The following is a 25,568-nucleotide window of genomic DNA, read 5'->3' as shown; positions in this document are numbered from 1 at the left end:
CACTCTCCTACTTCGATGGGGTCGAGCGCCGTCTTGCATGAACCATATCTTGTCGAAATCAGGGTCACTTTGAATAATGGGGATGAAATCATCTTTCGAAATCTTCACGTACCGTTCGATAGTCATCGTGCCATCGAGGAATATCGCACCGATTATTCCGTGACTGGAGATTGTACACCATACAGTCACCCGTTGAGGGTAAAGAGACTTCTCGATCACAAAATGCGGCTTCTCAGCCCCCCAAATGCGCCAGTTTTGCTTATTAACGAACCCGTCCAAATGAAAGTGGGTTTCGTCTCAAAACCAAATCACAGAGCGCATACTAATTCCCAAAACGCCCCGCGGCCAACCGCGCTGTTCGAACGTCCTAACACAAGCGGTTCAGAAGTTATGCCGATTTTATGTCATATACTTCAATATTATCGCCCTGTGTCTGGTTATTGATTTACTCCGTCGCCAAGACTGCCAGCGATATTATTTAAACAGACAGTCAACAAAACCGCTGAATGATAACTAGCGTAAGTAGCAGTTACACTTAAAATTAATATTTTCCAGCATTAGTCTACCGAGGGTTATTTCCTAGGTAATCAACCTGTGTACTTTTCATCAATATGCAGATCTTTCCGATCGTGAAACATTAAAACATTCTTTCGTAAATACACGCCGTAGCCGGCCGCGGTGGACGAGCGGTTGGTTCTAGCCGCTTCGGTCCGGAACCGCGCGACTCGTACGGTCGCAGGTTCGAATCTTGCCTCGGGCATGGATGCGTGTGATGTCCTTAAGTTAGTTAGGTTTAAGTAGTTCTAAGTTCTAGGGGACTGATGACCTCAGATGTTAAATCCCATAGCGCTCAGAGCCATTGGAACCATTTTTTTACACGCCGTCGAAGTTTTATAAAACCAAGTCTACACTTTAACTTTTAGCGCTACTGGAAATTAAATAACTTTTTCATATGGATCTAACCATCTGATTAAAACGCCGTAATACGTTCAATTGAAATAATGTCCTTGTTTGGCGTATAAGGTGGTACGTAAGCATCATTCAACGAATATTAGTTATGTCTAGTAAAATACTTTGAGTTGGGTAATTCCCACCAACATTGTACTAATGTAGACCATGAACATGAACTTCATTCAATAGTGACCAAAGACACTGAAAATATTTTTAAACAGATACACGATATCTTATATTCACTCATTTACCTGATTATCAGATCGTTGTCGCCGCAGGAGACGTGCATATAGCTCTTGGCTTGTAGCTGCTGGGGACGGCACGCAAGTACCTGGGTACTGTATCCCCGGACGTGATGAGCTTCTGCCGTGCCAAGTTCCAGTACACGCGTCAGCGCTCGCCAGATCTCTGCGACGTACCAAAAATATTATCACACAGAGCAACGTCGACAAGTAAGTTATACATGTCGTCCCATGCGAAACCATTGCGTAAAAAGACTGTTGCATTGTCAGGACAGAGTATACGTTCCAGGTTTCCTGCGAGCACGGTGCTGCTGCGGTACAGGTAACAGGTGCGTCAAAGCGGAACAAACGCTGGTAGCAGATACTTCTGTAAAATATCTGGCAGTATGCGTACGGAACGATTTGAAGTGGAATGATCATATAAAATTAATTGTTGATAAGGCGGGTGCCAGGTTGAGATTCATTGGGAGAGTCCTTAGAAAATGTAGTCCATCAACAAAGGAGGTGGCTTACAAAACATTCGTTCGACCTATACTTGAGTATTGCTCATCAGTGTGGGATTCGTACCAGATCGGGTTGACGGAGGAGATAAAGAAGATCCAAAGAAGAGCGGCGAGTTTCATCACAGGGTTATTTGTTAAGCGTGATAGCGTTACGGAGATGTTTTGCAAACTCGAGTGGCAGACTCTGCAAGAGGGGCGCTCTGCATCTCGGTGTAGCTTGCTGTCCAGGTTTCCAGAGGGTGCGTTTCTGGTTGAGGTATCGAATATATTGCTTCCCCCTACTTATACCTCCCGAGGAGATCACGTATGTAAAATTAGAGAGATTCGAGCGCGCACGGAGGCTTTCCGGTAGTCGTTCTTCCCGCAAACCATACGCGACTGGAACAGGAAAGGGAGGTAATGGCAGTGGCACGTTGGGTGGCTTGCGGAGTATAAATGTAGAGTAGATGTAGACTGCGAGACGGGTGGCGTCTAGTACGTGGGGCAATACTTTTGTTTTGGGCGATACGTCTAAACTGCACACACATACACTTTGAAATTAAGGCGCTGCGGAACAAACATAATGTTGCACCAAGCTATGCTGAAATGGTGCCAACAATCTGACAAAGTTCGCGCCGGCATGGATAATGACCACGCGATTTCCATGTTTTCGGGAAGATGGCAAAACATCTGAGGGGAGGGGGGACGCAAGATTTTCCAACGACCTACATCTACATCTACTTAGATACTCCGCAAGCCACCTTACGGCGTGGTCCACTCGCACATAGTGCAAGGGAAAAACGACTCTCTATATGCCACCGTATGAGCCCTAATTTCTCGTATCCTATCTTCGTGGTCTGTTACGATTCCCGTCGTCAGTTGTTTTGATGACAGGTGTGGCAGTGAAGTCGGTGTCAAGCTGGCTGCATAGTCTGTATCTGTAACGACTGAAATAATTAGTAGTCGTTGGTAAAAGATAATAGATATTGTACTTGTGTTAAAGGCTTCTTCATATGCTACGTATATATAATTACAAACATATCTAGAGAGGCATTACTTATGCCATACTTGACCAGGCGCCTTGTTAGAGGTTGCTTCCTATCAGCTGAAGGCTATGCCACATTCCTAGTTGATGTCCCGAACAAGAGTGGACGAGAGCTCGCTAGACACTTGTCACAAGCCGCGGAGCGGCGCTAGTCCCGACTCGCGGGTTCAGCGATATCTATTGAAAGGTCTCTGTCGGATTCCTTTCATGTTAATTTCTTAAATCTGTTGTCATTAACGGCATAAATTCCTCTTCTAAATTTGCTGTGGTGTTTCTGACTATCTGGGAGGAGACTGAGCAGTGAAACTGTAAGTAGGCTGTTTAGGTTTCTATATTGGTAACGCCTCGTAGCGCTCTGTATGAAAATCACTGGCTGTGCTGTGTGCAGTCTGTGGTTAGTTTGCATTGTTGTCTGCCATTGTAGTGGTGGGCAGCTGGATGTGAACAGCGCGTAGCGTTGCGCAGTTGGAGGTGAGCCGCCAGCAGTGGTGGATGTGGGGAGAGAAATGGCGGAGTTTTGAAATTTGTACGACTGGATGTCATGGACTGCTATGTATATCATGATTTTTCAACACTATTAAGGTAAATACATTGTTTGTTCTCTATTAAAATCTTTCATTTGCTAACTATACCTATCAGTAGTTAGAATCCTTTATTTAGCTGGCTAGTGGCGCTCGCTGTATTGCAGTAGTTCGAGTAACGAAGATTTTTGTGAGGTAAGTGATTTGTGAAAGGTATAGGTTGATGTTAGTCAGGGCCATTCTTTTGTAGGGATTATTGAAAGCCAGATTGCTTTCCGCTAAAAATATTGTGTGTCACTTTAGTGAATGTTTGAGTACGTTCAGTTTTGCTCAGCTGTTTGAAAAGCTCAAATAATGTAAGAGGTTTATCAGCACAGTAATTCATAAATTTTTCTAATGGGACGTTTCATATGTCGACCCTTAGCCTAGGATACCTCACTGGAATCTTCTGATTTTTTTCTTGTTGTTTGCGCAATTAGTGCAGCCTTTGTTTATTGCTAGCGCGTAATTGTAGAAAGAACTTCCTTTGTAGTTGTAGTTTTTCATTCTTGTACACTAAAACAGTTGTGGCATACATGTACACTCCTGGAAATTGAAATAAGAACACCGTGAATTCATTGTCCCAGGAAGGGGAAACTTTATTGACACATTCCTGGGGTCAGATACATCACATGATCACACTGACAGAACCACAGGCACATAGACACAGGCAATAGAGCATGCACAATGTCGGCACTAGTACAGTGTATATCCACCTTTCGCAGCAATGCAGGCTGCTATTCTCCCATGGAGACGATCGTAGAGATGCTGGATGTAGTCCTGTGGAACGGCTTGCCATGCCATTTCCACCTGGCGCCTCAGTTGGACCAGCGTTCGTGCTGGACGTGCAGACCGCGTGAGACGACGCTTCATCCAGTCCCAAACATGCTCAATGGGGGACAGATCCGGAGATCTTGCTGGTCAGGATAGTTGACTTACACCTTCTAGGGCACGTTGGGTGGCACGGGCTACATGCGGACGTGCATTGTCCTGTTGGAACAGCAAGCTCCCTTGCCGGTCTAGGAATGGTAGAACGATGGGTTCGATGACGGTTTGGATGTACCGTGCACTATTCAGTGTCCCCTCGACGATCACCAGTGGTGTACGGCCAGTGTAGGAGATCGCTCCCCACACCATGATGCCGGGTGTTGGCCCTGTGTGCCTCGGTCGTATGCAGTCCTGATTGTGGCGCTCACCTGCACAGCGCCAAACACGCATACGACCATCATTGGCACCAAGGCAGAAGCGACTCTCATCGCTGAAGACGACACGTCTCCATTCGTCCCTCCATTCACGCCTGTCGCGACACCACTGGAGGCGGGCTGCACGATGTTGGGGCGTGAGCGGAAGACGGCCTAACGGTGTGCGGGACCGTAGCCCAGCTTCATGGAGACGGTTGCGAATGGTCCTCGCCGATACCCCAGGAGCAACAGTGTCCCTAATTTGCTGGGAAGTGGCGGTGCGGTCCCCTACGGCACTGCGTAGGATCCTACGGTCTTGGCGTGCATCCGTGCGTCGCTGCGGTCCGGTCCCAGATCGACGGGCACGTGCACCTTCCGCCGACCACTGGCGACAACATCGATGTACTGTGGAGACCTCACGCCCCACGTGTTGAGTAATTCGGCGGTACGTCCACCCGGCCTCCCGCATGCCCACTATACGCCCTCGCTCAAAGTCCGTCAACTGCACATACGGTTCACGTCCACGCTGTCGCGGCATGCTACCAGTGTTAAAGACTGCGATGGAGCTCCGTATGCCACGGCAAACTGGCTGACACTGACGGCGGCGGTGCACAAATGCTGCGCAGCTAGCGCCATTCGACGGCCAACACCGCGGTTCCTGGTGTGTCCGCTGTGCCGTGCGTGTGGTCATTGCTTGTACAGCCCTCTCGCAGTGTCCGGAGCAAGTATGGTGGGTCTGACACACCGGTGTCAATGTGTTCTTTTTTCCATTTCCAGGAGTGTAGATTTGCACCAAGTATTTCACAGCTGCGCTTGCAATTAACGAGATATTATTTTCAATGCTATGTTAATGTGTTTTCATTCTGGAAACATCGCCCAGGCTGTGGCTAAGCCATGTATCCGCAATATCCTTTCTTTCAGGTGTGCTAGTTCTGCAAGGTTCACAGGAGAGCTTCTGTAAAGTTTGGAAGGTAGGAGACGAGATGCTGGCAGAAGTAAAGGTGTGAGTACCGGGCGTGAGTCGTGCTTCGGTAGCTCAGTTGGTAGAGCACTTGCCCGCGAAAGGCAAAGGTCCCGAGTTCGAGTCTCGTTCGGGCACACAGTTTTAATCTGCCAGGAAGTTCCGTATCAGCGCACGCTCCGCTGCAGAGTGAAAATCTCATTCTAGGAATTCCAGTATTCTTTACCGACGTATACTACATGATAATTGCGTTAAAGTTGAAACTCTGCGTACTAGGAAGAGCAAAGGGTTACACCACATTTCACATGTAAAACCATTTATTGAGAGATAATCTGCTTTTTAACTTAGTCTTTGCTACAAAATTTTTCACTTCACGTTACTCGTACTCTTTTTCAATCTTATAAACTGTTAACATGCAACTATGTTTTAAAGTTAACTATCCAGTCAAGAACCAAGAGAACTTATTTAAACAGAAATTACGAATGCAATGTTATTGTGAACAGACGACACAGTGTTATTGTGTGTGTACATTCTTGCTTGTTAGTTGCACAATTACGTAACGACTATAAGACTCACATACTTAGAACATTTACCAGTTCTGCTAATGAGATTTTAATGCAACATTTTGGTTTACTTTAAAATACATTCTGGATTTAAAGTACTTTCTGTGAGAAACCAGATGACACAGCTACAGCTACACTATTTTATCACGACGCTACTATTGAGTGACAATTTACAATGTTGCTTTTGCGGTGTTTCTGTTTTATATCTGTACAGTTTTTCTGAATTATTCTGGAAAGTAAAACATGTTTTAGTAGTAACTTTGTGGTATAGCTACAATGAGACAGCCTTTTCCGTAGCACAACAATACGTTACAGCGCAGTAATTTCTTGGTCACGGTAATGTACGTAATACCTACGATATCTATATGCATAGCATTTTGCTTTTGTTTATTACGAGGTAAGTACATTGACTTCCACAGAACTTTGCTTACAGACGACGATAATTACGACACTTGGGACATTTTTTACCATTAAGTAATGACACAGATTATGTTACAACAAGACGCACAATTTAGCGGTACAGGACACGCATTTGAGTAATTAATTTTGTATTTAAACCATTTACTTTTCAAAATTTTTGACATACAAAGAAAGTTTTCCGTGATACATGAGGGTATAATTACATTAATCCTCAGGGAGGTATATGCTTACTTTGTGTACCATGTGTGTGGCAAGCACAAGGAACCCTAGCTAATATGGTATTTGCTGATACAACTTTAGACATCGGTACCATATTTCTCTAACACATAAATTACACAGCTATCTGATCATTTAACTGAGAGACAAACATTTTTTTTACTACATCAGTGACAGATGTATACGTAATTACACAGTTGGATAACTTCACACTTATGAAACTGTATTTTGTCTGTACTTTGTGAACTGTTCATATTTTTTCAGAACCACTGTGATACTATGAGAGCTTTGAATGATGTATTTGGTATGAGATCATGATTTTTAAAGTACACTTGAGGTAGATGACACTACTGAAATGAGCAGAGAATTTTTTTTAGGTTTTGAAATTATTGCAGAAAGCTACGACGATTTTGAGATTTGACTGAGGTGTTATGTTGCTATTATTACTATGACAATGCGTATTATGCTGTTGAGGTATGTTTATGATCAATAAGCTGATGCTATATGAGGAATTTTATTATGCTATGTATCTATTATGATGAAATATTGAAGTGTCGTCGCAAGATTGACGTGTCGATGAATATGTATATGTGTAATAAGGTAAGGAGTAATGAATAGTGGTTAGGGACTCTGATTTGTGAAAAAGGATGTTGGAAACCAAGAATCGTATTTTAAGAGTTATGAAATGTGTGTAAATGCGTGAATGTATCACAATGCCGGCAAAAATTTTTTGCACACTGTTATATTCGTAGGATTTTGTTTCTACACATTTGCAACGCAAATTCTCGACCTGTGAAATTTTTTATATCAGACTGTGACTGTAATGCAAACTGCTGTCATAAATATTTCAGTAAGAAAGTTAAGTGCCCACCTTCACGTAATGAGTCGTGGGCACCCAGCTGCGCGACAGTCGCCTGGAATAAAGCCATTAGTGTGTGCCTTTCAGAGGCACAGGTGGAAAAAAAAGGGGCCATTATCTTCGCTGTTGACATTCCTTTGTAGAAAGCATCGCAAATACGACACGCTCTAACTTGAAAACATATGATAACACTGTGTAGCTCTTAATTTATGATATTTATTGAAATGCCTAATGAAATGACGAGAAATATTTTTATGTCTATACACCTGATTATGACTACTGTCTTTCTAGTTGAGAGATCTTTTTACTACCTTATGAAATGCCATATGGCTAATGAATGATGTTTCATGCCTTCCTTTGTACATATTTGCTCATTTTCTTTAATATCTAATTTCTAGTTGCACTGCAGCATTGGTTATTATAAAATTTCATAGATGTACTAATATCACTATTTTCTGTCTACAGACCCAGTAAAGAATATGTTTATGATGTACATTCTTAGAAAAGAGAGCACAAATAGACATCTCCCTTCACAGGAATTGCATAAATAATTTTAATGACTTGGTAACTTTCTTGCAGAGTAAGTTTTTGTGATGCATCACTCTAGTGTTAAGATGTGACATAGGTATTAAAAATGGCCATTTTTACTGTAATATTTTTCCTGCTTGAGCTATGTCATGTTTAGATATAAGTTATTGCATTTGCTGCTGCTGTTTGCCAGGCATAGTTCTACTGAATTTTACATTGTATTAAGCTAGTTTTACTACTGATTTATTTTTCTTGTTGCTGCACATTAGCTCATATTAATTGTAATGTTGCATTGCTTGGTAATTTTGATTTACTGTAGCTTGCTTTGCCAATTTGCAGTTTTTTGTCATTGCTGTTTGTGTTAATTGTTTTGTGCTGCTGCATTGCCTAGTCCCTTAGTTTAGCATCTGAGCTCAGTAGATTTAAGTTAGCTTAAGAAGGGGTAGACTATATAAGAAACTAACTGTGATGAATTGGAAGAAATGCATTGAGAAGCTATAAGAAAATGGTTTGGCAAAAAAGTAGTGTACAGTGGTGAAATAATTATTTTGATAGAAATATTACTAGAATACAGAAAGGAGGTATAGATAGGACTTTTTGGGAATAATGATGAATGAAGGGAGATCTCCAAGAAGTAAAGAAAGATTTGTTTGCAAAATACTGCAGTAAAACAAACCCTGTCCTTTCCTTGTGTTATCCCACTATGTGTTTGTGTACCCTTGTGTATTTACGTTCTTCCTGTCTTTATGTGTTTATCTAATAAGAGATATGTTGTAGAATTTTTCTAATAATGTGTTATTTACTTTGTAAAGATGTTTAGACATTATTTATTCTGTTTTGTTTTAATGCTCATGTGTGAAGTTGATGTTTCAAAAGTTATTCTGATCTTTTATGTATGTACTTATGTCATAATTCTTGTAACACTGATGTACATGTTTATTTCTATTCTTTTGTAAAGCGTGCTTTACTACAAATGTTATCTGTATTTTTATGTTGTTTAATGATGTATTTTGTACCTTTGTTATTGTATTCTCATGTTATAAAATAGTAATTGACACCAGTTCATCAAATTAAGTAACTTGTAAGTTACATTTCACTGCACACATTTCTGTTGGTCATAATATATGCACAGTATGTGAGAAGTTGGGACTGTTAGTGCTTGCACGTGTGTTGATAATTCAGCAAGGCACTGTATAACAGCATTTCTGGTTCTAAGGACATTTAAAAATAAACGTTTTTTGGTGAGTGCACAAGTGGTAGTTTATGGACTTAATATATTGTCTGCAAGACTTCTAAGGACAATTCGAAAAACTTTGTGCGTGCACAAGTGGTGGTTTATGGACTTGCTACATTCTCTGCAAGACTATTCGATGGTGATTGGGCACCTGCACAGTCACAACAGATGGCTGCTGGCCATCTCTACAAGGACTACAGTGGGTCTGCATCTATGATGACCCACCAATATCATTATTTCTACAAGGACTACAGTGGGTCTACACCTTTGATGACTGACCAATACCATTATTTCTATAAGGACTGCAGTGGGTCTGTACCTCTGGTGGCCCACCAATACCGTAATCTCTACCAGGACTACAGTGGGGCTACTCTGTTATGACCTACCTACCAATATTCTTCAGAACTTCGAATGACTCTGCTGTGGGTTTTCTTTGTTGTGGCCCATTACCTGTCTGCATGTCAAGAGTCAGCACTGCCTTTCCATTGGAAGGACAACACTACTTCTTCAAGACTGCAAGGAAATCCACTACTTCTGCGTTCATTTTCTTTTACTGCTCAGACTTTGAGGAAAACACTGCAATTTTACTGTGATGAATGATCAGGACTGTCTTTATGGACTGTGAGAAAATTTTAGTTTTTGACCAACATTGTATCAATAAGTGTGTGCATTTGATGTCTTTGTTATTGTAATTATGAAAAATTTTATCAAATCATTATTGGCCACTGCCCAAAACAATTTGTAAAATTTTTTGTGGGGAGCATGGGGGCTATGTAAGTAGGCTATTTAAGTTTTTATATTGGTAACGCCTCGTAGCGCTCTGTATGAAAATCACTGGCTGTGCTGTGTGCAGTCTGTGGTTAGTTTGCATTGTTGTCTGCCATTGTAGTGTTGGGCAGCTGGATGTGAACAGCGCGTAGTGGTGCGCAGTTGGAGGTGAGCCGCCAGCAGTGGTGGATGTGGGGAGAGAAATGGCGGAGTTTTGAAATTTGTAAGACTGTATGTCATGAACTGCTATGTATATTATGATTTTTCAACACTATTAAGGTAAATACATTCTTTGTTCTCTATTAAAATCTTTCATTTGCTAACTATGCCTATCAGTAGTTTGTGCCATCCATAGTTTGAATCTTTTATTTAGATGGCAGTAGTGGCGCTCGCTGTATTGCAGTAGTTCGAGTAACGAAGATTTTTGTGAGGTAAGTGATTTGTGAAAGGTATAGGTTAATGTTAGTCAGGGCCATTCTTTTGTAGGGATTATTGAAAGTCAGATTGCGTTGCGGTAAAAATATTGTGTGTCACTTTAGTGAATGTTTGAGTACGTTCAGTTTTGCTCAGCTGTTTGAAAAGCCAATAATGTAAGAGGTTTATCAGCACAGTAATTCATAAATTTTCAAAGGGGACGTTTGAAAACGTGTTACTTTTACACATAAACAAGAACGATCTGTCACACTACTACACTTTAAAACACAGTTTATATGTAATTCATGTCACACAGTCTCATACGGAACCTACACCCGCTTTCTTTTATATACTGTATATGATAAGATACTGTCATCCCCCTTCCCTTCTGTGTGAGAGGATGAATGAGCAAATGTATTTCTAGTTGCATGCTTGAGGGTAGCAGACAAGCCTGTCTGCTAGAGAACAGTAGGACCAACGTCAGAACAGGTAGCTACGCTTTCCAAAAGCAGAGAGGTTTCTATTCTTAGTATGGTCCTGCCCATCCCTTGTCATGTTGGTATAGGAAGCTGCCTCTCTGGTCACTTCCGTTTGTATCTGTTAAGCACACTCGGTAGGAGCCCAGGTCAGTCTATCCGCGGCGAGCGTCTGAAGTGGTAAGATCTTCGGCTAAGCGTGTGTCTGCTAAGTCCGTAGGACAATGGATTTCTTAAGTTCAGCCTAACTGAAAATTTAATCACCTTTATTTCAGGTTTAGCTCTAAAATATCTAATGTTATCTTAAATTGCAATGCAGTGTAATTGGAGTGTAAAGTTCAGAATATCTTCCAGTAGTTGCTTTGTCACTACTTTGTGAGTAAAGTGGAACCACGTGTTGATCAGTAACTCCAACTAAGATCATCAATCTAAAATGCGAATGTTAGTGAGATTATAACGTCTCGTCTTGACAATATTTTTCAATATAGCAACTTTTCTTTATGTTCAACCCATGTGGTGTGTACTTTGTGAGACCAGTACCACGTGCTTATACAATTGTTTGACTCATCAGGTTAATAGTAAGACGATAGTAACCAGTTCGAGGTTTTTCTTTTGAAAATTGCGTTTCGATGTAATTAATTATCAAAATTATTGTGGAGTTACACTCTTTGTGTAAACCAAGTTGACCACGTGAAGCATGTGGTGTAAGCATCAAGGTAGCCCTCAGCTACTCCTTTCGGGAAGATTTCACAGAGAGTTAGTATGAATTTAGTATACCAGTGTGTGGTAATTTCATGATGGACAGGATTGTGCTACGAACGTAACTTCTTTGGGTGAAAATTGAATCGATTGGTTGTGGTTAATTTCCTCTTGCATAGGTTTCAACATTCTTCGTGTGTTATTTTATGAATGCAGTATTGTATGCAGTCTCCCAATCTTGGCTCCCTATTTGATGTGTGCCGTAAGATACCAACTCACATTTTCACTATACTCAATAAGGCACCAGTTTATTTATGAATCAAGTTTAATATGCTGAAATTTTAACGGAACAATGATCAATGTTAAAATAAATGTCAAATATAAACTGATTTATTTCTTTTTATTTAAATTGTCTTTTTATATATATATCACCGTTTATCGTAAGATGAGTACTAAAAAATTATAATTAATATTAGTCTGGTTGCGAATTTGGTAAGCCAGACTGGATACCTGGTCAAACAGTTGCGCAGTAATGCAAGGTTAACTTCCTCAGACAGCTCACAGCTCTTAACCCACTTTTATGGTCTCGAATATCAGCACCCCAATCAGAACAAATTAATGCAACAACTTTACACTATTACGAACCGGGGTCGATATCTGAAACCCCTAACAAGTGTGGTATCGAACGTTGATACCACATGGTCCTTACGCGCAATGTACACTCGCGGCAGTAGAGTCGTTCAGCAGTCAGGTCAAATGCCGGTTCTCTCAATTTTCTCAACAGTGTTCCTCAAAAAAAATGTCGCCTCGCCTCCAGGGATTTACATTCCAGTTTCCGAAGCATCTCCGTATCACTTACGTGCTGGTCAAACCTACCGGTAACAAATCTAGCAGCCCGTCTCGGAATTACTTCGATGTCTTCCTTCAATCCGACATGTTACGGATCCTAAACACTCGAGCAGTACTCAAGAATAGGTCACACCAGACTGCTTGCTATATGCTGTCTGCTTTACAGGTGGACAACTCTTTCCTAAAATTCTCCCAGTAAACCGAAGAGGAAGTGGGAGAATACAAGGTCTACCTGTCAGGAGTCAAAGCAGGAATAGCACAATGGGGTGTAGGGCTTTACATCAAGAAAGAAATGGAACCCAGCGTAGTTGCAATAAGGTATGTAAACGATCGACTGATGTGGATAGATTTGACAGTGTCTAGCAAGAAAATTAGGATTGTGTCAGTATATTTGTATTGTGAAGGGACAGATCAAGATAAGATGGATAGTTTTTATGAGGCACTCAGTGATGTAGTTGTCAGAGTAAAGGACAAGGACAGTGTTCTGCTCATGGGTGATTTTAATGCCAGGATTGGAAATAGAACAGAAGGGTATGAAAAGGTTATGGGTAAATTTGGAGAGGATATGGAGGCCAACAGGAACGGGAAACAACTCTTGGATTTCTGTGCCAGTATGGGCTTAGTAATCACAAACTCCTTTTTAAACATAAGAACATTCACTGGTATACTTGGGAAGGCTGGGGAACCAGATCTGTCATTGATTATATAATAACAGATCAGGGATTCAGGAAGGCTGTGAGGGATGCACGTGTATTCAGGGAATTCTTTGATGGCACTGGTCATTATTTAATCTGCAGTGAAATTGGGATTGTGAGGCCGAAAGTGCAGTGAAATTGGGATTGTGAGGCCGAAAGTGCAGGAGGTCAGGTCCATATGTAGAAGGATAAGAGTGGAGAAACTTCAGGATAAGGAAATCAGGCACAAGTACATAACAGCGATCTCAGAAAGGTGCCAGTTAGTTGAATGTAGTCAATTACAGTCATTGGAAAAGGAATGGACAAGGTACAGGGACACAGTACTAGAAGTGGCAGTGAAATTGGGATTGTGAGGCCAAAAGTGCAGGAGGTCAGGTCCATATGTAGGAGGATAAGAGTGTAGAAACTTCAGGATAAGGAAATCAGGCACAAGTACATAACAGTGATCTCAGAAAGGTACCAGCTAGTTGAATGTAGTCAATTACAGTCATTGGAAAAGGAATGGACAAGGTACAGGGACACAGTACTAGAAGTGGCTAAAGAATGTCTTGGAACAGTAGTGTGTAAAGATAGGATGAAGAAAACAGCTTGGTGGAGTGACACAGTCAAGGCAGCCTGTAAAAGGAAAAAGAAGGCGTATCAAAAATGGCTGAATACTAGAACTCAGGTAGACAGGGAATGTTATGTTGAAGAAAGAAACAAAGCCAAACAGATAATTGCAGCATCCAAGAAGAAATCATGGGAAGACTTTGGAAACAGGTTGGAGACTTTGGGTCAAGCTGCTGGAAAACCATTCTGGAGTGTAACAAGCAGTTTTCGAAAGGGAGGTAAGAAGGAAATGACAAGTATTTTGAACAGGTCAGGAAAACTGCTGGTGAATCCTGTGGATTCCTTGGGCAGATGGAGGGAATATTTTGAAGAGCTGCACAATGTAGGTGAAACTACGATCAGTAATGTTTCAGATTTCGAGGTACAATGGGATAGGAATGATGATGGAAACAGGATCACATTTGAGGAAGTGGAGAAAATGGTCAATAGATTGCAGTGCAATAAAGCAGCTGGGGTGGATGAAATTAAGTCGGAACTCATCAAATACAGTGGAATGTCAGGTCTTAAATGGCTACACAGGATAATTGAAATGGCCTGGGAGTCGGGACAGGTTCCATCAGACTGGTTCAAAAATGGTTCAAATGGCTCTGAGCACTATGGACCTTAACATCTGAGGTCATCAGTCCCCTAGAACTTAGAACTACTTAAACCTAACTAACCTAAGGACATCACACACATACATGCCCAAGGCAGGATTCGAACCTGCGACCGTAGCGGTCACGCGGTTCCAGACTGAAGCGCCTAGAACCGCACGGCCACATCGTCCGACCCATCAGACTGGACAAAAGCAGTAATCACACCAATCTTTAAACATGGAAACAGAAAAGATTTTAACAACTACAGAGGTATCTCTTTAATCAGCGTTGTGGGTAAAATCTTCTCAGGTATTGTTGAAAGGAAAGTGCGAGTATTAGTTGAGGACTAATTGGATGAAAATCAGTGTGGGTTTAGGCCTCTTAGAGGTTGACAGGACCAGATCTATAGCTTACGGCAAATAATGGAGAAGTGTTATGAGTGGAACAGGGAATTGTATCTATGCTTTATAGATCTAGAAAAGGCATATGACCGGGTTCCTAGGAGGAAGTTATTGTCTGTTCTACGAGATTATGGAATAGGAGGCAAACTTTTGCAAGCAATTAAAGGTCTTTACATGGATAGTCAGGCAGCAGTTAGAGCTGACGGTAAATTGAGTTCATGGTTCAGAGTAGTTTCAGGGGTAAGACAAGGCTGCAATCTGTCTCCACTGTTGTTCATATTATTTATGGATCATATGTTGAAGCGGTTCTCGAATGGCTTGATCAAGGAGTGGATTTATATAGCCTAGGAACTGAACAGCTGGTAGAACGTGCCAACCATTCTTTACAGAGACTTGGTGACTACGTTGAAAAAAGCGTATTGCAGCATTCAATAAAAATTACTTGGTCCGCCATAATAATGTGTAGGTTACATTTTGGTGTCCAGTTGTAATAAGCACGCCGGATTAATTACCTACTGTACCACAAACTGTGTAGGTGGCGAAGTTCTCTGCGATGCTGCGGAACTTGTGTGTCACCACAGAGACATCAGAAAAATTATATTCTTCAACCAAAATAGAAAAGAGTTTGAAGAGAAACTCAGTTCAGAAAAAGCAGAATGTAAGTGGTCCTATCTCTGTTGATACGCATCTGCAGTAAGCATCGAGGGATTGTTGTGGCAACAAAGTGTTTGGAATGTAACTGTTGTATATTTCTTTTTTGGCGCAAAAGTGGTAGTTATCCGATTTTACTTACGACATCATCAAAAGCATACTAGACGAGCGACTGCAGTGCTCAGTGTGTGTCAGTTAAACAGCTGATCACAATAGCTGCATATAAAGTGAATGATCAGAATGTTTTGCAACGGAACGTCGTCACAATGAGACAACTTAAAAATGCAGGTAATCTGTTTACATGTATAGTTAGAGGCTCGTGGGAGTGTAGGATAACTATAGGCTCTAAATCACCTATAGGCTCTGCATCAAATCTGAAAACAACAGATATTTATTTGCTCAAATAATTGAACACAAATCACACTAAATGGTGAAAAATTTGCTCCTATATAAATGAGTACAGAAACATGTACTTGCTCTCCTTTACAATAAATCTTCCTTCATCACAAATCAACAGGGCACTACTGAATAAGTCCATCACCTATCATACTTCAAGTAAGAACGTATCGGACTTCGCAGAGGCGAAGACTGTGCAACACCAAGACAAAGATTGTTTAACAGTAACGCAACTTGCTCTCTCTTTGACGCGCACATCGATAACTTACAAAAATCAAAATGATATACGCACCATACAAGGTGCGTGCCTCGTTATTTCTCCAGGGGACTTCCAACGACTTGCTGCACTCCGCCGGGCAAAAGGAGGTCCGACACGGTATTAGGAGGTTTCCCATGGCTTTTGTCTCTTCAGTGTTTGTGCTGGATCTAAACTATAGTTTCACAAAGGGAATTACAATACCAAGTTACACTGCCTGAGGGAAGAGGAATTCTCTTCTGTATTTGCGTGTCTGTGTCATGGAGGGTAAAGGCGGGCACGTAAAGCATTGAGAACACAAAATATCCGTGTACAGAATACGCAGTAGAAGAAAGACAAAGGTCAACTGCAGATCTAGAACAGGAGCGAAGTCTTGTTTGGGAGATATCGCACTATACATCTCCTGAAACTAGAGCTGTTGGACGAACGACAGAACGCGGAGTGTATGAAGACGGGCATGAGTTGCCAGCTGTGAAGAGGCGCTAGCGTTGCAGCCCCGTGTTCCGAGGCGGCAAACGGAACACTTAATTAGAGGCGCTGACTAAGGCGGTCGAGAGCGCGGTGCGGCGGTACGCGCTCCTAGGACTCCGCACTCGTAACTACCTGCTGTCGGCGGGCTGGGGTAGTTTCGCAGGACCAGTTACCGCACGATGTTTAAATGTACATCAACATTCAGAATACGAAAAGTCCGTGCAAAGTCCGAGAAATGGCAGCACCGGCACGTATCGTGCTCATGTTTAGTTAGCAGCATCTTTGGAAAGAACTCACACCAAGTTTCAGCCGTATTGGTCTATTTCTATGTGTTTGGCATTCGTGTGAATCAAGGAAGTCGAATGATTGTCAAAACATTGACGAAAAAGAATTTCGTGTAGTGATTAAACATTACTTTATGAAAGGCAAAACGCCTCGGGAGACTAAAGTGAAGCTTGATAAACATTACGGTGACTCTGCACCTTCGATTAGAACAGTTTATAAGTGGTTTCAAAATTTTCGGAATGGCCATATGGGCACAAGTGATACTGAACTTTCTGGATGCCCTGTGGAGGCTACGACTCCAGAAATCATTGATAAAATCCATGATACGGTGATGGATGACAGAAGAGTTAAGGTGCGAGAGATTGCTAGTGCTGCGGGCATCTCGAATGGATGGGTACATAATATTTTGCATAAACATTTGGACATGAGAAATCTACCCGCAAGATGGGTTCCGCAATTGCTCACGCTTGACAAAACACGGAATCGTGTGAAGTGTTACATGGATTGTTTGCAGCTGTTCAGAAAGAATCCGCAGGACAATGAGCATCGTTTCGTCACTGTGGAGGAAACATGGATACATTACTATACTCCTGAGACCAAACAACAATCTAAACAATGGGTTACCAAGGAGAATCTGCACCAAAAAAGGCGAAGACCATTCCTTCGGCCGGAAAGGTTATGGCGACTATCTTTTGGGATTCGCAAGGGATAATACTCATCGACTATCTGGAAAAGGGTAAAACTATTACAGGTGCATATTATTCATTGTTATTGGACCGTTTGAAAACCGATCTGCAAGAAAAACGCCAGCGATTGGACAGCAAAAACTCCTTTTCCATCACGACAATGCACTTGCACACACCTCAGCAGTTGTGGTCGCAAAATTAATGGAAATCGTATTCCAGATCGTTTCACATCCCCCCCCCCCTATTCTCCAGACTTGGCTCCCTCAGACTGCCCAATTTGAAGAAATGGCTGGCGTGACAAACATTTTATTCAAACGAGGAGGTGATTGCAGCAACTAATAGCTATTTTGCAGACTTGAAAAAAATGATTCAAATGGGTCTGAGCACTATGGTACTTAACATCTATGGTCATCAGTCCCCTAGAACTTAGAACTACTTAAACCTAACTAACCTAAGGACAGCACACAACACCCATTCATCACGAGGCAGAGAAAATCCCTGCCGGGAATCGAACCCGGGAACCCGGGCGTGGGAAGCGAGAACGCTACCGCATGACCACGAGATGCGGGCTGCAGACTTGAACAATTCCTATTATTCGGAAGGGATCAACAATTAGAACAGCGTTGGACAAAGTGTATAAGTCTAAAAGGAGACTATGTCGAAAAATAAAAAAGGTTTACCCCAATACGTAAGTGGTTTTTATTTTTGCACGGGCTTTTCAAACGCCCCTCGTACTATCTTTTCTTGGTAATCATTCTCCAAGATGTCTGAAAAGTCGCTTAAACCCCGTGTTCATCAATTACACGACACAGACTGATGTTTTAGCTTTGAAGTGCTCTTTATCTTTGACCATTGTGCTGAAGATTCACTCCGAGTTTCGGTTGCTTGAAAATGGTGACAAAAGCAAAAGGTGCCCAGTTTTGATGATTGTTGAGTCCTAGTCTTCGCTACGTCACAAATTCGTGGCCAGAGTGCAAGAGACCCCTCACCAAAACATAGCGTTTAAGACTTACTAAAAGCGTCAGACAGAATGCGAATTGGTCTGTCATGACAGCTGAAAACTTATGCCAGGCCGAGAATCGAACCCGCTGCTGCTTCTCTAGAATGTTTGCCTTAATCAGCCCATGCGAGTACGCTTCCAGGGTTGTCTCAAACGTTAAATGTCACTGGCGTTTCTTGTCCACTATTTCCGAACACTAGATCCAGACAGTGCCCCACGATGCGTGAGTGAAGGGATGTGGCCACAGACCCCGAGAGATTAACATGCACGTTGAAACACTGAAATTAGCGAAATTAATTTCTTTGAAAAATTTAATGCAGAACTTAATAACAAAATTCGTCCATTGTCTTTTATAGCGTTTTTACTTCGCCAGTGTGCGTTTTGAAGTTACACCTTCATCATTAGAATTTCATTGTTTTGTGTAATTAACTTCACTGCCATGCCAATACGTCAGGAGAGCGTATCTGTGAATGTTGTTGACTCCTTTCGCACATGACGTGACAATGTACAACTCCCACATTTTCAACATGTACAGTTTTCAAATGCTATTAATAAAGAGTATACAGATTTTATTACTAAATTCTGCATTTATTTCGCTGCCTCTGTTTGCCAACTATGACTACTATGGAAAAATTTCATTTCTCACGATTAATGAAAATTTTCGTGATAACTCTTCAGATAACTGATTTCATTGAAAGAAGCCACGTTCCTGCGTGAAACAGTTTATTTTTGTTTTTGTTTGAAACATTTTACTTCACTGGCAGTTCTTCCCTTCAGGCACCATCAAGCACCATCGTAAAGTAATTACGTTATAATTATGTTTATCTTCGACAATACGGTTCTGTCTGCGGGCTCATGGACGTTTATGCTATTTAACGACGTTTTCGAGCTGACTGAGTGCACGAGAATATGTGAGTTTAGCAACCAGCCCTGTAAACATGTCCTTTTTTTATACAAAATTAGACTCAGGAAATAAACTAATTGTTAATGCTATCGCGTCACTGTTCTGTAAACCTATTCAAGAGAAGGAGATGCTTTCATTGCGCAACGGGAGAAACAGGAGTATGAATGAACATTTGAACAAATTCAGGATCACGATTACTTCTCAGTGTCTTTGAAGACTTTTGTGACTTTACATTGTCTCCGTCGTTATAGGCAGATGAGTGCAGTGAGGATTTCAACCTCACCCTGAAAACCTAACGTCTGTCCGCATAAGAACATGAACGTTCTCACGTCGAACATTATTTGTGAACAGCACGCTTTCTCGAAGGCTCGCCAATACTTACCAAGAGAGCTGTAAAGGCATGCGAAGAGCTCAAAATACTTCTGCTGCTGGTAGTTTGACTTTGTTTTGACTAATAATACTGAATAAACGTAAATATGGTCCGTAGTAGCCTGTAATGCAACGTTTATTTGGTCGTGTGGTTAGCTCATTTCGACTAACCTTCACTTTCAAACACCTGTAAAACCAACAAGGAAAAGAACTACATTTTCTGCATACATCACCATGCATAAATAATACTTTTAACATTTCGCATTAAGACAAAACATTACTGTACAAATTTCTTACTTACATTTGTAACATATGTATTTCATGTCATTTTCAAATCACTCTTAATTACAAGTAAAAAAGTAGCCATATTCCGTGATTTGAAAATGACATGAAGTACAGATGTTACAAATGTAAGTAAGAAATTTGTACAGTTATGTTTCATCTTAAATGTGAGTTGTGTAAAGTGTTATTTCTACATGGCGATGTATGCAGACAATATAGTGCTTTTTCATGTTGGTTTTACAGGTGCTTGACGACGACGCTTAGTCTAAATTAGTTAATCACACGATTAAATAAACATTTCATTAAAGCCTTCCGCAGATCACGTTTACGTTCATTAAGCATCTGAAGGCTGTGGATCCACACAAATACAAAATTTTTAATTCTGTTCAAGACAGAAATCACAATAAAGTTCGTGCTCCAATCAAGTACAGACATAAGAATCAACCCAAAAAACGTGTGCAGACCGAATATAGTCAAGATTAAATGAATCGTAATAGTTTTAGTGAAATTCCTGATTATTAATGCTCAGTTAAAAAGCAGTAACAGATAATAGTTTTACGTTCTTCGCATGGTGAACTACATGGAATACAAGTCCACTGCATATGAAAATCAGACCAAAAGAAAACTCCATACACGCCAGAATATTTTAAACAATATTAAATCACTGGAAGTCAGACGAAGCCAGCACGCTAACCTCGCAGATGAACAGATGAAATGCCTATACCGTGTCACGGGCATGAAACACAGTCTGCCCATTTCAACTACAAAAGCTAAGTGTGAACACACATGAAGACCCCGGGGAAAGATACAGTAGAAAACTGCAGTTGCTGGGACATTCAAGACGCTACATAGAGTCTTTCAAGAAGTCTGGGAAACAGATGCCATAGCAGAAGATAGGAAAACAGCACTGCGTTATCTAATCGACAAAAAAAGTAGATGAAGCACCCCAAAAACTACTGAGGAATTCCTTCCTACCAAATGACAGAGGGATAGAAAAACAATTAAAATCATTCAAAAGAGGAAAGGCCGCTGGACCTGATGGGATACCAGTTCGATTTTACACAGAGTACGCGAAGGAACTTGCTCCCCTTCTCGCGGCGGCGTACCGTAGGTCTCTAGTAGAGCTTAGCTTTCCAAAAGATTGGAAAAGGGCACAGGTCATCCCCGTTTTCAAGAAGGGACGTCGAATAGATTTGCAGAACTGTAGACCTATATCTCTAACGTCGATCAGTTGTAGAATTTTGGAACACGTATTATGGTCGAGTATAATGACTTTTCTGGAGGCTAGAAATCTACTCTGTAGGAATCAGCATGGGTTTCGTAAAAAACGATCGTGTGAAACCCAGCTCGCGCTATTCGTCCACGAGACTCAAAGGGCCATAGACACGGGTTCCCAGGTAGATGCCGTGTTTCTTGACTTCCGCAGGGGTTTTGATACAGTTCCCCCACAGTCGCTTAATGAGCAAAATGGGAGCATATGGACTATCAGACCAATTGTGTGATTGGATTGAAGAGTTCTTAGATAACAGAACTCAGCATGTCATTCTCAATGGAGAGAAGTCTTCCGAAGTAAGAGTGATTTCAGGTGTGCCGCAGGGGAGTGTCGTAGGACCGTTGGTATTCACAATATATATAAATGACCTTGTGGATAACATCGGAAGTTCACTGAGGCTTTTTGCGGATGATGCTGTAGTATATCGAGAGGTTGTAACAATGGAAATTTGTACTGAAATGCAGGAGGATCTGCAACGAATTGACGCATGGTGCAGGGAATGTCAATTGAATCTCAATGCAGACAAGTGTAATGTGCTGCGAATACATAGAAAGAAAGATCCTTTATCATTTAGCTACAATATAGGTCAGCAATTGGAAGCAGTTAACTCCATAAATTATCTGGGAGTAGGCATTAGGAGTGATTTAAAATGGAATGACCATACAAAATTAATCGTCGGTAAAGCAGATGGCAGACTGAGATTCATTGGAAGAATCCTAAGGAAATGCAGTCAGAAAACAAAGGAAGTAGGTTACAGTACACTTGTTCGCCCACTGCTTGAATACTGCTCACCGATGTGGGATCCGTACCAGATAGGGTTGATAGAAGAGATAGAGAAGATACAACGGAGAGCAGCGCGCTTCGTTACAGGATCATTTAGTAATCGCGAAAGCGTTACGGAGATGATAGATAAACTCCAGTGGAAGACTCTGCAAGAGAGACGCTCAGTAGCTCGGTACGGGCTTTTGTTGAAGTTTCGAGAAATACCTTCACCGATGAGTCAAACGGTATATTGCTCCCTCCTACGTATATCTCGCGAAGAGACCATGAGGATAAAATCAGAGAGATTACAGCCCACACAGAGGCATACCGACAATATTTCTTTCCACAAACAATACGAGACTGGAATAGAAGGGAGAACCGATAGAGGTTCTCGAGGTACCCGCCGCCACACACCGTCAGGTGGCTTGCGGAGTATGGATGTAGATGTAGATGTAGACTTGCAAAATTCTTTCAAAGCATTACAAAACAAGATTATAAGGTAATCGAACAAGCAATTAGCAGAGTACCAAGGCGTGTTTATAAAAGGACGGTGCCGTGGGGAACAAAGTTTAAATCTGAAAATTATAATCAGCTATCGAAGAATGTGAACTAAAAGCATTTAAATAACATTTGTAGACTTCAACAAAGCAAATGATTCGATTGACAGGGAAACATTATTCAACATCTAAAAAGTGTTTAGAGATGACAACGAAAAAATCGCAATCGTGAAAGACACGTTAACATATATGAAGTGTAAAATTCTACTTTTAGGTGAACACTCCAAGGATTTTGAAATCAAAACTGGGGAAAGATAAGGAGGTTGATTTTCGTCACTACTGTTCAGTTATGTACCAGAAAGATAATCAGGGAGTGCAGTGGTGGATTTAAAAATTTTGCGCACCTAGGCACACCATATTATATGCCCCTCTCCCCAATAAAACTATGTTTTAAATAACAACTATTACCCGATCACTTCACAACTGCCGTTTTGGGTGGGAGCGCTGTGAGCTGTTCCCGCACTCTGTCTGCTATTCGCTGTTCTGAAGGACGCGTCAGCGGTCTAGTCGCGCTCAATCAAAACGTAATGTGGTTCCTGAACTGTACTTCGCGTACGGCAGCGGATGAAACAAACTTTAAACTACATTGTGTTAACACAGTCTTCTGTGTAAAGGCAACAGAAACGAACACAAGGCTAATAACTTTTCTTTTATGGCCTAAAAATTTAGCAGAGCGTGAAAGGAGACAACGGATTTTTGTTATATATTCACTTTTAATATGGTCTTTTACACGAAACCGTTGAAAATGAAAATTATAACGCTACGTTACGATCTAAAAATTGAAGCGAACGTGTCATACATTAGAAATTAATACGTTCTTTCACAAGGATTCGTTCAAAATTAAAATTAAACTGTCGTCGTACGATCTAATAACTTGAATGTATGTGTAGCAGATAAAAAAAAATAAAAAAACACGTTCGGTATTAATACGTGAATCTATAGGAAAGCGTAAGAAATGAAAATGAAATAGAGATTTGGGTGCACGAACTAATAACCAAATATAGATGAACGTACACAGAACTGGATTTGCTATTACATAATTTTACAGACTAGTGTGGAAAAATCAAATTTGTTTTATAATCTAATAGTTAAAGTGTAAAGCATTAGGGTCTGTGTAGCTAGATGCTGCATAATAAGTGTACACAATACCTTTAATCCGTGTAAGGGCTGAAGAGTTTGTACTGCAGCTGCTGCTCTCACCGTAGCTCTTCCTAACGGTATTAGCAAAGCTTTTACGTATTTGTCGACAGTTTTCATCTGAGCGTAATCTCCGATAACGTATACTTCGGCGATAACTATACATTTCAGCAGACGCCAAGAATACGCATCAGTAACACAGTATAAGTATGACTTGACTGTACAGCGCCGAGCGGCCTGGGTCATTCGGGTATTGTTTAGTATTGTTGGGCGCCTTCGGTCACGTCTGCACTTAAATATGGTTTAGTTGCGCGTTCTGCCATCGGCAATTGTAAAGTAAACAGGTAATACGTAGTTTGTAAATCCAATGAATGTGCTCTAAGTTATAATAAAAATCACATTATAATCTTCTTCGATGTCAAGAATTGACAAGGCGTTCAATCTCTCCTCAGACAACGTAGAACGTAGGTACGATTTCCGTCTTTTAAGAGCCGAAAACGAGCGTTCTGCTGAACAAGTTGTTAAGTGCGTACATAGAAATATTATAAGATCAATGTCAACATTCGGAAACACGGAATTTAACCTCCCGTTTCGTAAAAATTTGCTCATTTTGACTGGTGTTTCACTAATCTCAGAAGGTTTCAAAAGTTCCGCGAAATGTACACATTCATTAGGGAAGGAAGGCTCTAAATCGGTGTCACATGACGCATGGAGTTTTGCTGCACGTTCAGCAATATCGTCAGATGAACTGTTCTTAAGCTTACTGAAAACTTTGAAAGAGTCCAACACTGTTCTATAGCTTTCCTTCCTTCTCACTAAATCCGCGTAAGACTTGAAACTTCCTGGCAGTTTAAAACTGTGTGCCCGACCGAGACTCGAACTCGGGACCTTTGCCTTTCGCGGGCAAGTGCTCTACCAACTGAGCTACCGAAGCACGGTACTCACAGCTTTACTTCTGCCAGTATCTCGTCTCCTACCTTCCAAACTTTACAGAAGCTCTCCTGCGAAACTTTTTACCGTTTGGCTTCCTGGTTTCATGAAAGAAAGAAGCGCTGTGTAGAAGCAGAAACAAAAAATGGTTCAAATGGCTCTGAGCACTATGGGACTTAACTTCTAAGGTCATCAGTCCCCTAGAACTTAGAACTACTTACACCTAACTAACCTAAGGACATCACACACATCCATGCCCGAGGCAGGATTCGAACCTGCGACCGTAGCGGCCGCGCGGTTCCAGACTGTAGCGCCTTTAACCGCTTGGCCACCAAGGCCGGCCAGAAACAAAAATTATAAAGGTTTTACTCTACATTGAAAAATGAACATGCTTCCCGACAACAGCTTGCAGAACTAGTGCCGACTAAATTCAAAGAATGTGCTGCACAAGGCACATAATGCGCTCTCGGATTTCGTTCTTTAATGCGTGCCTGCAAACCAGTGTAGGTTCCTGACATATTGCTTGCGTTGTCTTATGACTAGCCTCTACTGTCAGTAATATCAATGGAATTTGTAGACAGGACTTTTAGTACGGCCTTAGCTAAGTTGTCGGACTTGTGTCCCGGGTTTGGTAAAAACAGAAGGAAACGTTCAAAAGGTACACAATTCTCGTTCGCATATCTTAATATGAAAGAAAATTGATCAGTATGTGAAATGTCCGCAATAGAATCTGCTATTATAGAGAAATATTTGGCCTGTTTTATTTCACTTATGATAATTCTTTTTATTCGTTCAGAAAGAAGCTCTTTTATTTCATCACAGATTGTTGAAGAAAGATAATTTGTATGTCCCTGCCATGGATTTCCATATCGTTCAATTTG

Source organism: Schistocerca cancellata, chromosome 8 (assembly GCF_023864275.1).
Source record: "Schistocerca cancellata isolate TAMUIC-IGC-003103 chromosome 8, iqSchCanc2.1, whole genome shotgun sequence".
In the NCBI taxonomy this organism is placed as follows: Eukaryota; Metazoa; Arthropoda; class Insecta; order Orthoptera; family Acrididae; genus Schistocerca; species Schistocerca cancellata.
Note: the sequence above shows the minus strand (reverse complement) of the source record.